The sequence below is a fragment of the Ascaphus truei genome, chromosome 20 (assembly GCF_040206685.1).
Source record: "Ascaphus truei isolate aAscTru1 chromosome 20, aAscTru1.hap1, whole genome shotgun sequence".
Lineage (NCBI taxonomy): Eukaryota > Metazoa > Chordata > Amphibia > Anura > Ascaphidae > Ascaphus > Ascaphus truei.
In genome coordinates, this window is record NC_134502.1 from 13,020,238 (window position 1) to 13,032,318 (window position 12,081).

Sequence of the window (12,081 nt, forward strand, 5' to 3'; positions counted from 1 at the left end):
CCTGCATACCTAGTTGCAGGGACCCCGTTGCAGAGATTTCCCCTGTTCTCTCTTCTTGCCCAGTGCCTACAGGACTGGTTTACAGGCCTGAGACCAGCACTGAAGTGGACACTGCAGTTTCTCCCTGTCACAGCAGCACCTCTGTAAGGTTGCGTCCATAGAAGGACAAGCAGCGCTGAGCCGTGCGAACGCTCCGCACTGAGCCCCTGCATCCTCAATTAGGATGTCTTTAGATGGGGCTCACGCGAGCGTCCGCAGGCGTGCTGAGGAGTTGGATTTTTCAGCCGACAGCCAAGCAGTTTTTCAGCGCGCTGTCGGCTGAAAACATCCAATCAGCGCGAAGCAGCGTCAACGTCACGACGCAGTGACGTCGGCGCCGTGACGTTGAGGTCAGTGCGTTGCGGGCGATTGGCCCAGCGACGTCACTGCCCCGCCTCCCCCAACCTCCCAATCGCGCCCGCTGGCTCGCCTGCATGTGCATGAAATCGCACAGCTTCAGCGTCAGCGATGTTCAGCACTGCTCCCCCCCTCTATGGACGTAGCCTTACTCTCTGCAGTCTCTGTCTGCTAAGGCTCTCCCTCCCCACCTTTTTATACACTTAAACCATAATATTGCAACACTCAGGGCCAGGTGCTGACTACATGCCCAGGCCCTGATTGGTGGGTGGAACTGCAACATAACAAGGATACAGGGAAAGGTCACAGAGCAAGTTGCAATGGTTCACCTGCAAACATATTAACCCTTGATTCCTGAGGTGCTGGAACCAAGTAAAGACATACATATATATATGTAACGGTTTTTACGGGCCCCCATCCAATCTCACATTGGCCCCTGTGGTCTACTCGCCCCATTACATGTATGTATAGTGTGTGGTGCACCTGCTGCCTTACAGGACTCCTGAGTCTCTCGCTGGGTTGGTGGGGATATCAGCATGACAGGCATCTGAGGTAGTGTGATCAGAGTCTTACTCACATACGATGCAGCGCCTCCACCCCATCAGGATCTCTGCGGCTGCAGGGAGAAGTGTCTGATGGGGGCCTCCTTCTGGGTGTCTCCTTCTGTGTAAGAACTTCACTCACACACAGCAAGGGTCTTGTGAAACTGGGCATCTTTATTGTCATCTTTCCAGGCAGACTGCCCCTCACAGCGGTCGTGCTTAGCCGCTCATTTCTTTGCTGCACTCCCTTAGGAAGGTTCCTCCTCTCCTAATAGTGTTGGATCACCTCTCCCCTAGGGGAGATCACCACCTGTGTCAGGTCCCTGAACACAGTGTAGATCAGCTTATTAATTATATCTGACAGCCTTAACTGCTGCAGACCTCCGGAACTTAGTCATAACTGAACCCCTTGATTAAAACAGCCACACCTCTGGTGTCACTAACAGTGGAGACAGAGCATGTTACCACTCCCCTTGTGTACATACTGTATGACACCTCACCAGGTTGTGAGGGCAAACCTCCATGATTGATGCTGGCAATCCTACATACTTACCAGGCTTTATTGCCAGCATGAGAAAGAGCTGTACACCATTTTTATACATGGCTACATATACATAAAATATAATACAATACTAATGTATTACCGACAGGTAGGGGTAATGGCAGACTTAACCTTTATTAACAGCAGCCATATTTACCCCTACCGTCACAATAGTGACTTAAAAGATGAAGTTGAAAAAAGACATACGTCCATCAAGATCAACCTACAGAGGCGACCAGATTTATTTGCACACGGCTAGCTCCGCAAGCCGGGGGATGCCCCGGCTTGCTAGCCGCATGCCCTCAGCGTGCCGCGCGTCACCGACGCGCGGTCACGCGTCATCGGGAGCCTGCGCCCCCTGCACGCGCGTCCAGGGCTCCCCAAGGGAGCCCTGGTGTCCCGCGATGTGGGGGACGGCAGCAGGAGGTTCCGGGGGACCCGGCGGACCCGGCAGCGGGAGGGAGAAAGCCCCGATCGGAGGGCGTTCCTCCGCGCCTTCGGCGCGCGCCCGGCACATCCCGGCGCGCGCCTGGTTACTGCTGCGGCCGAGACCGGGCAAATGCTCGAATAAACTCGGCCGCAGCAGTATGCTACATTTAGATCAGGGGAGCGCTTACTGAGAGTCGCAAGATTTTTTTGGGGAGGGGGGGGCGCCGTGGTTACAGATGCCCGGCGCTCTTCAGTGCGAGGCCTCTGTAACTCACTTACCTCAATTGAGCCGGGTTCGGGCCACGCGTTGCCATGGGAACGCGCCGGCAAATTACGCCACGGGGTCATGTGACAGGACGTCACATGACTCCGCAGCGTCATTTGACGCCCATCGCCATGCCAATGCGGCGTTATTCATGTGACATGACCCCGCGGCGTCATTTTCCGCTGCAATAAAGGTAAGGCAGGGCGTAACACAAGGGGAGAGCAGGCAGGGGGGCGCAGCGCAGGAAGTTTGCCCATCCCTGATTTAGATGACAGATTCTTTATCCTATATCCGTACTAACAGAATATTGATCCAGAGGAAGGCAAACAAAAAACCCCAATGACATATCATCCAATGATATCTCATAAAGGGAAAATAAATTCCTTCCTGACTCCAAATATTGGCAATCAGATTATTCCCTGGATCAACATCCTTCCCACATGTATCCCTGTATACTGTATCTTTCTAAAAAGGTGTCCAACCTTTTTTTTTAACATATCTATTGTATCTGCCATCACAGTCTCCATGGGTAATGAATTTCACATTGTAACTGCCCTCACTGTAAAAAAAAACCCTTTCCTTTGTTGCTGGTGAAATCTCCTTTCATCTAACCTTAAGGCAGGGGTGCGCAAAGTTTCCTTCATGCGCCCACCTATCTCCTGTCCCCTCCGGCTACCCTATAACTCTCTCCGTCTAAACCATAGAATAATGATACCCTCATCATTGCATTCGTATGATTTTGCCGAAGGCATAAGTACAATTTGTGCTAACGCAACGTATAATTCTGACGGAGGAAACAAATATTTGAGATATGCAACGTCAACCCTCTTGCATATGTATTTTAGCTTGTCACAAGTCTGTATATTATATCACTGTGAATTGCACCAGATTTTAATTATCTTACATTATGGGGAATCTTTAATAAGTAATATAGCGAACCTCTTCTCCTCAGAGAGGACCCAGAAATGTTTATGATGCACCCTTTGAAGATACCATGGCCAGATCAGATCAAATATCTGGTACATCTGTACACTGTCATCAGTCATTTTACTTATGAACATGTTACTGTTCATTGTTTTACTGGCCTGTTAATGCAGACACCATGATGACCCAGGTTACCCTCACAGGAGACATAGAAAAATCGGGTTCTTTTCAAAGACAGTTAACCCATTGGTTGCTGTATGGTTAACACAACGGAATAGGTGTTATCGTGTGTATATTATTGGGGCTGGGACCTCCTTTCTACTTTCTCAGTTTGTCTTAACATGATGTGATCTTTGTCATACAATGGTATTGTCCTCCCTTCCACAGAGATATTAATACGTATAATATTAATACTGTGTTTCCTCGATTCTAAGACGCACCATTTTTCACATTTTGACATGTCTGAAATCGGGATGCGTCCTAGAATCGATGACTTTAAAAAACGGATACTGGTATTTGTAACTGGTTCCTGTACCAACATGGCCGCTAATGTGATGCTGCCACGCCTTCTACTATTTGTCTCCCGGATCCTGGTTGGCAGTGCTGCTGTTGCATTCTGTTCCCTTTGCTTTGGTTGGACACGCTTCCCTGTCTCTATGTCTTCTGCATCCTCATTGGCTTAATCGCCAAGCTCTCACCTCTCACCCCACCGTCCTGTCCAATTCCCTGGCAGCTTTCTTTGCGGTGGCCAGCAGGTCGGGCACGTGCTGTGTCGCGTTCTCCTCCCAACCCCCCAGTGGACAGTCTGTGCGTACACACAGGGCTCAGCATGGTGGAGGAGGCCGGCGGCCCGGTCTCATAGAGACAACACACAGCACCTAGCACAACCACCAGGGGCCTACACTATGAGACCGGCTGGGCCCCTACCAGACTGTGCGGGTAAGAGCAGGAATCATGGGGTGCGAAAGAGTGAGGGAGAGTCACAGATATGTAACACACAAATATATCTGTATTTTTATATTCACAACACTATATAGAATACAGAAGGTGTGTGTATATACAGGCGGTCCTCGTTTTACGACGTTTCGTTTTACGACGAACGGCTTATCCGACGCTTGTCAATGCATCCCTATGGCCCGTTTTACGACGCCCGAACGGCTTATCCGACGCTCTTACGACGCTTGAAAAAATTGCTACAAATGAACAACCAGACGGCTGCAGGCTAGGGAAATCATTCTGAACAGTCTGTGTGAAGGTTTGGTGGTGTATTTTAGGCCCTAAACCATGGCTGATCAAAGCAAAAAGCAAAGTACTGTTACTCCAAAAAGGAATAGAAAATATATAACTTTGGAGACCAAGCAAAATATAATAAAGCGCTCTGAGAAAGGAGCGACGAACACAGAAATTGGACGTGCCTTGGATATACCTCGCACAACTATTGTGACAATAATCAAAGACAAGGCAAGAATCTTGGAACAGATCAAGGGCTCAGCACCTATGCAAGGTACAACAATAAGGCAACGTGCTGGGCATATTGCTGAGGTAGAAAAACTCCTCATCATATGGCTGGAAGATCAATCCCAGCGTCATGTGCCCATTAGTTTAGCCTTAATTCAAGCCAAGGCTTTGAGTCTGTATGAGGACATTAAGCAACAGCATGGAGAAGGGACCACTGAGGAAACGTTCACTGCAAGTAAGGGCTGGTTTATGCGGTTTAAAGAGAGGGCAAACTTGCATAACATTAAAGTGACCGGGGAAGCTGCTAGTGCGGATGAGGAGGCAGCTAAAACCTTCCCTGTTACATTGGCCAAAATTATAGAGGACGGTGGCTATTGCGCACGTCAAGTGTTCAATGTTGATGAGACTGGGCTCTACTGGAAGAAAATGCCCAGTAGAAGCTACATTGCAAAAGAGGAAAAATCTATGCCCGGGTTTAAAGTTGCAAAGGACAGGCTGACTCTTCTGCTTGGATCAAATGCTGCAGGTGATTTCAAGCTAAAACCTTTGCTTGTTTATCATGCAGAAAACCCTAGGGCATTCAAGGGTTATGCAAAGAGCACACTTCCAGTGATTTGGAAGTCCAACCGTAAGGCATGGGTAACAGGGAGCCTTTTTGAGGACTGGTTCCAGCATCAATTTATTCCAGATGTGCAATTATATTGCATGAACCAGAACCTCGATTTCAAAGCATTGCTGCTCCTGGACAATGCTCCTGGTCATCCCGTGTACCTGGATGACCATCATCCAAACGTCATGGTGGTGTTCATGCCCCCCAACACCACCTCATTGATACAGCCGATGGACCAGGGGGTTATCGCTTCCTTCAAGGCCTACTATCTTAGGCGAACATTTGCACAGGCCATCAGAGCAACCGATGTGGAAGGTGGTCCAACCTTAAAAGAATTTTGGAAGGGTTACAACATTCTCCATGCAATGAGAAACATCGGAGAGGCATGGAATGAGGTGAAACAATCCAATTTAAATGGAGTTTGGCGTAATTTGTGCCTTGATTTTGTGTCTGATGTCCAAGGCCTTACAGAGACTGTTGCAGAAGTTACAGAAACTGTTGTGCAAATGGCCAGAGATCTCAACTTGGAGGTGGAAACCGAGGATATTGAGGAGTTGCTCGCCTCACATTCTAACGAGTTGAGCACCTCATGCAATTAGAAGAGCAAAAAATTGCTGAAGAGGAGGCCCACCAATCTGCTGATGTGGCACAGCCACGTAAATCATTGTCAAGCAAAATGTTGGCTGCGGCATTCAAGCACATTGATAGCGCACTGGCCATATTTGAGGACAATGACCCTAACATTGAACGGAGTTCAACAGTCAGTCGTGGGGTGTCTAACCAAATCAGCTGCTATAGAGAGATCTACACGCAGAAAAGGAAAGGATCTGTCCAGACTTCAATGAAGAGGTTCTTCAAGAGGCCGAAACCTTCAACTCCACCTACATCACCTCCAAAAAGTCCGTTGTCTGTTGAAGATCCCCCCCCCCATCATCTTCCTCCAATAATTGATGTGTTTTTTTTTTGCTCGTGTACATTTCTGTACAGAATACAGCATAGTTTTATTTTTATAGTTTTATTTTACAGTTCTGGAATCAATAAATATAATGTTTCCATCATAATCTATGTGTGTGCTGCATATCTTATTGCTTGAGTAACATTTTCTGTGTATTTTAGCATTAAAAATGCCTTCAGGAATGGAACGTTTGATTTAAACAGTGTTCCTATGGGAAAACAGGTTTCGCTTTACGACGCTTCGCTATCCGACGCCATTTTGAGTAACGCATTGCGTCGGATAACCGAGGACCGCCTGTATATATATTTTTCTGCACAATTAATGGTGTTTCTTTTTTCCCAAAATGTTTTATTAAATCAGTGGTGCGTCTTAGAATCGAGGAAATACGGTAATAACTTTATTTTATATAGCGCTTTGCTCCCAAAGTGACTGAAAGCGCTTCACAATTACAATATACATGTACAGAAGATTTTTACAGGCACACTCCGTCCCATTCTAAATAATAATAATAATACAACAGTATATATATTATAATATACTATGGTATTGTATTATATAATATTACACTATGATTTAATACAATAAAATGATATATTATTATATAACACGGTATCGTATCACATGATATGATTTAGGAATGCAATGCAATTTAAAAGGAGATGATTTTTCCTGCCCCAACACCAGAGGAGTTAAAGGGACAATGCAGGGGGCGTGGATTTATGGACAAGAGGCGTGACTTATCTGTAAGGGGCGTGATTACCGCGGCGCCTCACTAACCAGCTGTCTTTATGGGGGCGTGGCTTTCCCCCTTCCCCTCTAAATGGGCGTGTCTCCCCTCAACGAAGCTCTGTGGCTGGGGGGGGGGGGAGAGAGAGAGCGATGAGCCATAGAAAAAGCAGGGGGCGTGGCCAACGCGAGAACGTCGACCCGTGCGTATGACGTCACGGAGGCGGCGGCGCTGTGTGAGGAAGGAGCCCAGGGAGCGCGCGCTCGTTGCGTCGGGATTAATTCGAGGTCGGTAACCGGTAGGCTGCCCCCTCCCCCCCCCCACTCGTTGTCTAACGACCGGATCCCTCCCCCCGCGCCTCCCTATCTCTCCGCGACCGGGGGAGGGGACACGCCCCCACGAAGGGGAGCCCGCAGGTGAGCGCAATCACTGGGGGTGGGGTGGGCCCGCATTGCGTAACCTGGGGGAGGGGGGTTGTTACGCAGTTTGCGTAAGGCTGTTGGAGGCTGTATAGGCTGTCTGGGAGAGGTTAGTTTACGCACTTTACGTAAAATCGGGGCTAGGCCTTGGCCGTGTTACGTCATTTGCTTAACGGGTTGTGCTGTTTTGTTGTCGGCGCTGTCGGAATGCCCGGGGAGGAGGAGGGGGAGGGGAGGACACGGTTGTGTTATTTACGTCAAGCTGAAATTCCTGAGGGGCCCGATTCTCTACGCAATTTACGTAAAAGCCGTGGGGGGCTAATCTGTGGAAGATTTACGCCGTTGGCGTAGGGGGGGACTGGGGAAATGGTGCTGGCGAAAGCGACGCCGTTGACGTGCAGCTAGGTTAAGAGATGTCCCTGGAAGTGGTTGTTACTCCGAGTTGCGTGGGGGAGTGGGAGGGGCTCCTGACGCAGGATCGGGGAAATGGCCGGGGAGGGTTTCTACGCCGTTGGCGTAAAATTGGTGCGGATGGGGGTTGGTTTTAGAGTAACTGTTGGCGTAACATCCCTGGTCATCGGCATGTTTACGCTAACTCCGTAATGGGGGGGAGGGGGCGGGGGGAAGATGCCCAATTTACATAAATAGGTCTAGGGTGACAGATCTATCTAGTGTGTGTATGTGTATATAATATGCTAAAATATACGTCTTATTTTAGACATGTGCGTGTTATACACCTACATATAAACTATTGTGGACTATATATGTACAGATACAGTAAGTGTAGTACCACATCGTGTATCTGTGGTTGTATGTATGTATGTATGTATGTATATATATATATATATATATAAACAGTGTTCGACAAACCTATACATTTGCACGCTCCGGGCGAGTGGATTTAACATCGTGGCGAGCTCCTATTGGCCCAAGCAGCACACGTGTGGAACTAGGTGGCGAGTAGATTTTTTTGTTTGGCGAGTAGATTTTTTGGTGATTTGTCGACCGTGTGTGTGTGTGTGTGTGTGTGTGTGTGTAGTGACCAGGGAAATCCTGATAACAGAAGACAGCACACAGCAGTAATAATCCAAAAAAATGTGTATTGTGAACACAGGGCCCCCAACGTTTTGGTCCTCGTAGAGGGACATTCCTCACTGCCCTGAGGAAGGTTCCTCTACGAGGACCGAAACGTTGGCGGCCCTGTGTTCACAATACACATTTTTTTTTATTGTTACTGCGATGTGCTGTCTTCTGTTATCAGGATTTCTCTGGTCAATACATATCTATACCTTCATTATGGGACAAGCATCTGCCTTCTGACATACGTGAGTGCAAATCTCCATACCAATGACTATATATATTAATATATATATATATATATATATATATATATAATATTATTAAAACCTAGCTCAAAATGTTTTATCTCCCACTCATACTTGGAATATATTTGTAACTATGCGTTAATTGCGTTCCCTTTAAAGTTCTTTGTATTGACTTTGAATATATTTATAAATATTTGGACGTCTAATGTAATTTCTAATATAAACAAGCCAAATTTAGCCTGTCCTCAAATCAGACCTACCATTTCCTTTATTCATATAATTCATTATATGCATAAATACACCACCTAGATCAAAACGTGTGTGTGCATATGTGACAAAAAAGGCCTAGTGCCTTATTTACTTGACATATATAGTTAAATACTTGGCTGTATACCTTCTCATAATCAAGGGTCATCTAGTGCAATTTTTTGGCCAAAGTATTTTAAGCCTACAACCAACTCACTATCCACTATCCCTCTGTAGGTCCTACCATTGCTGCACCTGCAAAGAGCTCTCATAACCTCTCTAATGGAGGGAGCGCTGTCTTTTATAGACTGGTCCTTCACAGGTGCTTGGCAAGAACTGCAATTAAAAATACTTTGACTTAAAATATGTCAAGTTCGATATAGCACTAGGATTTTTGGTCTTTTGTTCTATACGCGAGGTCACAATCCTAGTAGCGCTCTTTTTGACACAATATACATGATTTGGGTTCTGAGTTTACAGGGGCTGTGTATGTACTTGTATCTCCTGTCAAAGATGTCTACATCCAAATCTGTATATACAGATATGCTATCGTGTACGTGTGTATCGAATGTCTAAATGTAAATTAATTATACTAACATTTTAAATGCATCACTGAGTATACATGCTGCGTGTGTTTACTCTGAACAGTAGTTGTTTTTATCGCAAACTCCTTGTTGAAACATTTCTTATAGAAATTCAGTCTTTCACCCTAATCCCCAATTTCTCTGTCCAAATCCTTCGGCCCTTTCCAGTCCTAGAAATGTAGCCATAGTTAATATATTTTTTGCCCGGGAATTAGTGATGTACCCGATACCCGGCCAAATTTTCCGGACCGGCCCCAGGTGCTGGAACCCGGTAATAATGTCCTGCTCTGCTCCCTTGGTCCTCCTCTTGGAGAACGACAGGAGCAGGGCAGGAGGAGACTTGCCGCCGGTGGAGGGTGAGGAGAACGACCGCGACATCCAGGCACCCGGTACATCTCTACCGGGAATCTCAAATATGGCAGATCTTGTGAATTTGCTAAGGACCTATGTCTCAAATCACCTCATTTTTGGGATCGTTGCAGCAGACTGACCGTCTTTACATCTGATCCGTTTACTCACCCCTAAACATTCAGCAAGTGTTGTGTACATATTGAGATTTGTTGTTGTGTATTATTGGATTGGATATTGCTTTTGGACTCTAACTTAAAATCTTATTAAACATGTTTCCAGCTAGAAAAAAATACATAATATAAAGTTGGTGTATAGATGAAATATACAATGGAAAGTATGTCCTATAAATGAGAACTACCCTATAAAAGTCCTGTTGTATAAATGAAATATACCATGGAGGCTCCACCCTTTAAACTGAGAAACATATCGAAGAAAAGTCTGACGTATATTTGCAATATACTTTTAAAGGTGAGAATTGTACCCCAAAGTCCAAAAATATGTAAGATTTACAATAACGTGAAAGCACTTAATGTCAACATCCTTTCTAAGAACAGTAATAATTACAATACTGTTCTTACACTTAACATGGCAAAAACAGAGCTCCTCATACTTCCTCCCAAACCTGGCCCTATTTCCTCCTTCCACATTACTGTTGGAAGTACTTTCATTCACTCATTAGCCACAAGCACGCTGCCTAGGGGTCACACTCGACTCCTCTCACATTCAAAAGGTATCTAAAACCTGTCGCTTTTTCCTCCGCAGTACAGTAGGCCCCCACTCATATGGCGGGTTCTGTTCTAGGCTGCTGCCGAAAAGCGTATCATAGCAGTTGCTATGTCTACCGGCGATTTAACGTCTTTCCAACCCCTTCTGCGCATGCGCAGACATGGCGGACCCCTTCTCGGTAGTGCCGGATCGCCGAGAAGCGAAACGCAGAGAAACGGGGCCCTACTCTGTTGCTCGACTACAAAAACTCTAACACAGATCCTAATTCTCTCCCGTCTCGACTACTGTAACCTCCTGCTGTTCGGCCTTCCTGCATCTCACCTGTCTCCCCATAATATGTCCTAAATACTGCTCCCAGAATCACTCTACTCTTTCTGAAATCGATCTGTCTCCCCTGCTGAAATCCCTCTCCTGGCTTCCTATCAAATTCTGTATCACAAACTCAATTCTCCTTTTCACTTTTAAAGCTTTACACTGTTCTGCTCCCCACATCTCAGCCCTAATTTCTCGCTATGCACCATCCTGACTCTTGCGTTCTGCTCAAGGATGCCTTCTCTCTACCCCTTTTGTATCTGAAGCCCTCTCCCACCTTAAACCTTTCTCACGACTGCCCCGCAACTCTGGAATGCCTTTCCCCCTCAATATCCGACTAGCACCCTCTCTATCCAACTTTAAGGCCCAACTCAAAACACACCTGCTTATGGAAGTATATGAGTAACTCTGAGTGATAGTTTTACACTGCATACATAAACCTTAGCCCCATGCAGACGACTTACCAGAACACCCTCCTACTGTCTGTACGTCCTTCCTTCCAACCAATTAGATTATAAGCTCTTCGGAGCAGGGACTCTAAGAGGCCCTGCAAAAAAGAGTTAGCCTAAGTTTTATATTTAACAGTGAACTTTGTAATTAAGTGGGAAAATGGAATTTTTACAAGAAAAAAATATTTTTTTACGGCTATTTTGTTTTATAATGTTCTACTTGTTAAGTGCACCTTCTGCATGCAACAGCTCATATTGTCATTTTAATTTGCTTTCTTACTGTAGATGCTGAATGTGAAGGTGTCAGATTTATAGAATAAGTAAAGGACGTCAAATATTTAGCTGTTAAATCTGTGTAATTGAGAAATTACCCAATGCCAACACCTACAAGTATTTTTAGGTTTGCTTTCCTCTGGCTGCTCCCTTTTGTATGATGTGCTGATCAGGAGTCTGCACAGGGCAAAAAAAACCTCTTCTCACTCCTTATCTTTATAAGTTCTCTTATAAAGTCAGAGGCGCCACCGCATGTGTGACGGGTTCATTGTGCGTCTGTGCGGCTGGCTCCTCGAGTGTCTGTGTGGTGAGATCCTTGTGTGCCTGTGCGGCGGGCTCCCTGTGAGCTTGTGCGTGTGCGCCTGGCTCCCTGTGCAACCATGGGTGGTGGGCTCTGTGCGTGCGTGGCGGGCTCCCTGTGAGCTTGTGCGTCTATTACTGTGTATTACTGTGTACGTCTTGGTATAGTTACATAGAAAAATACACAGTCTATCGTGTTAAAACCAATGTTAAATTTAGTTGACTAAGATGCTCCTATATTTATATTGA

At 46.1% G+C, this 12,081-nt stretch overlaps 1 protein-coding gene across 4 annotated transcripts in view; it reads left to right on the plus strand.

Moving 5' to 3' along the window:
* Positions 1-7,000: 7,000 nt before the first annotated feature.
* BRD4 (bromodomain containing 4) overlaps positions 7,001-12,081 on the plus strand; it is a 71,189-nt gene continuing 66,108 nt past the window's right edge. For 3 of the 4 annotated variants that reach the window (XM_075577284.1, XM_075577287.1, XM_075577288.1), the window contains exon 1: positions 7,131-7,263. The gene's annotated coding sequence lies outside the window, so the exon portion shown is untranslated. Of the gene's footprint in view, positions 7,264-12,081 lie in introns of all 4 variants that reach the window. The other variant, XM_075577285.1, reaches the window with a different exon arrangement.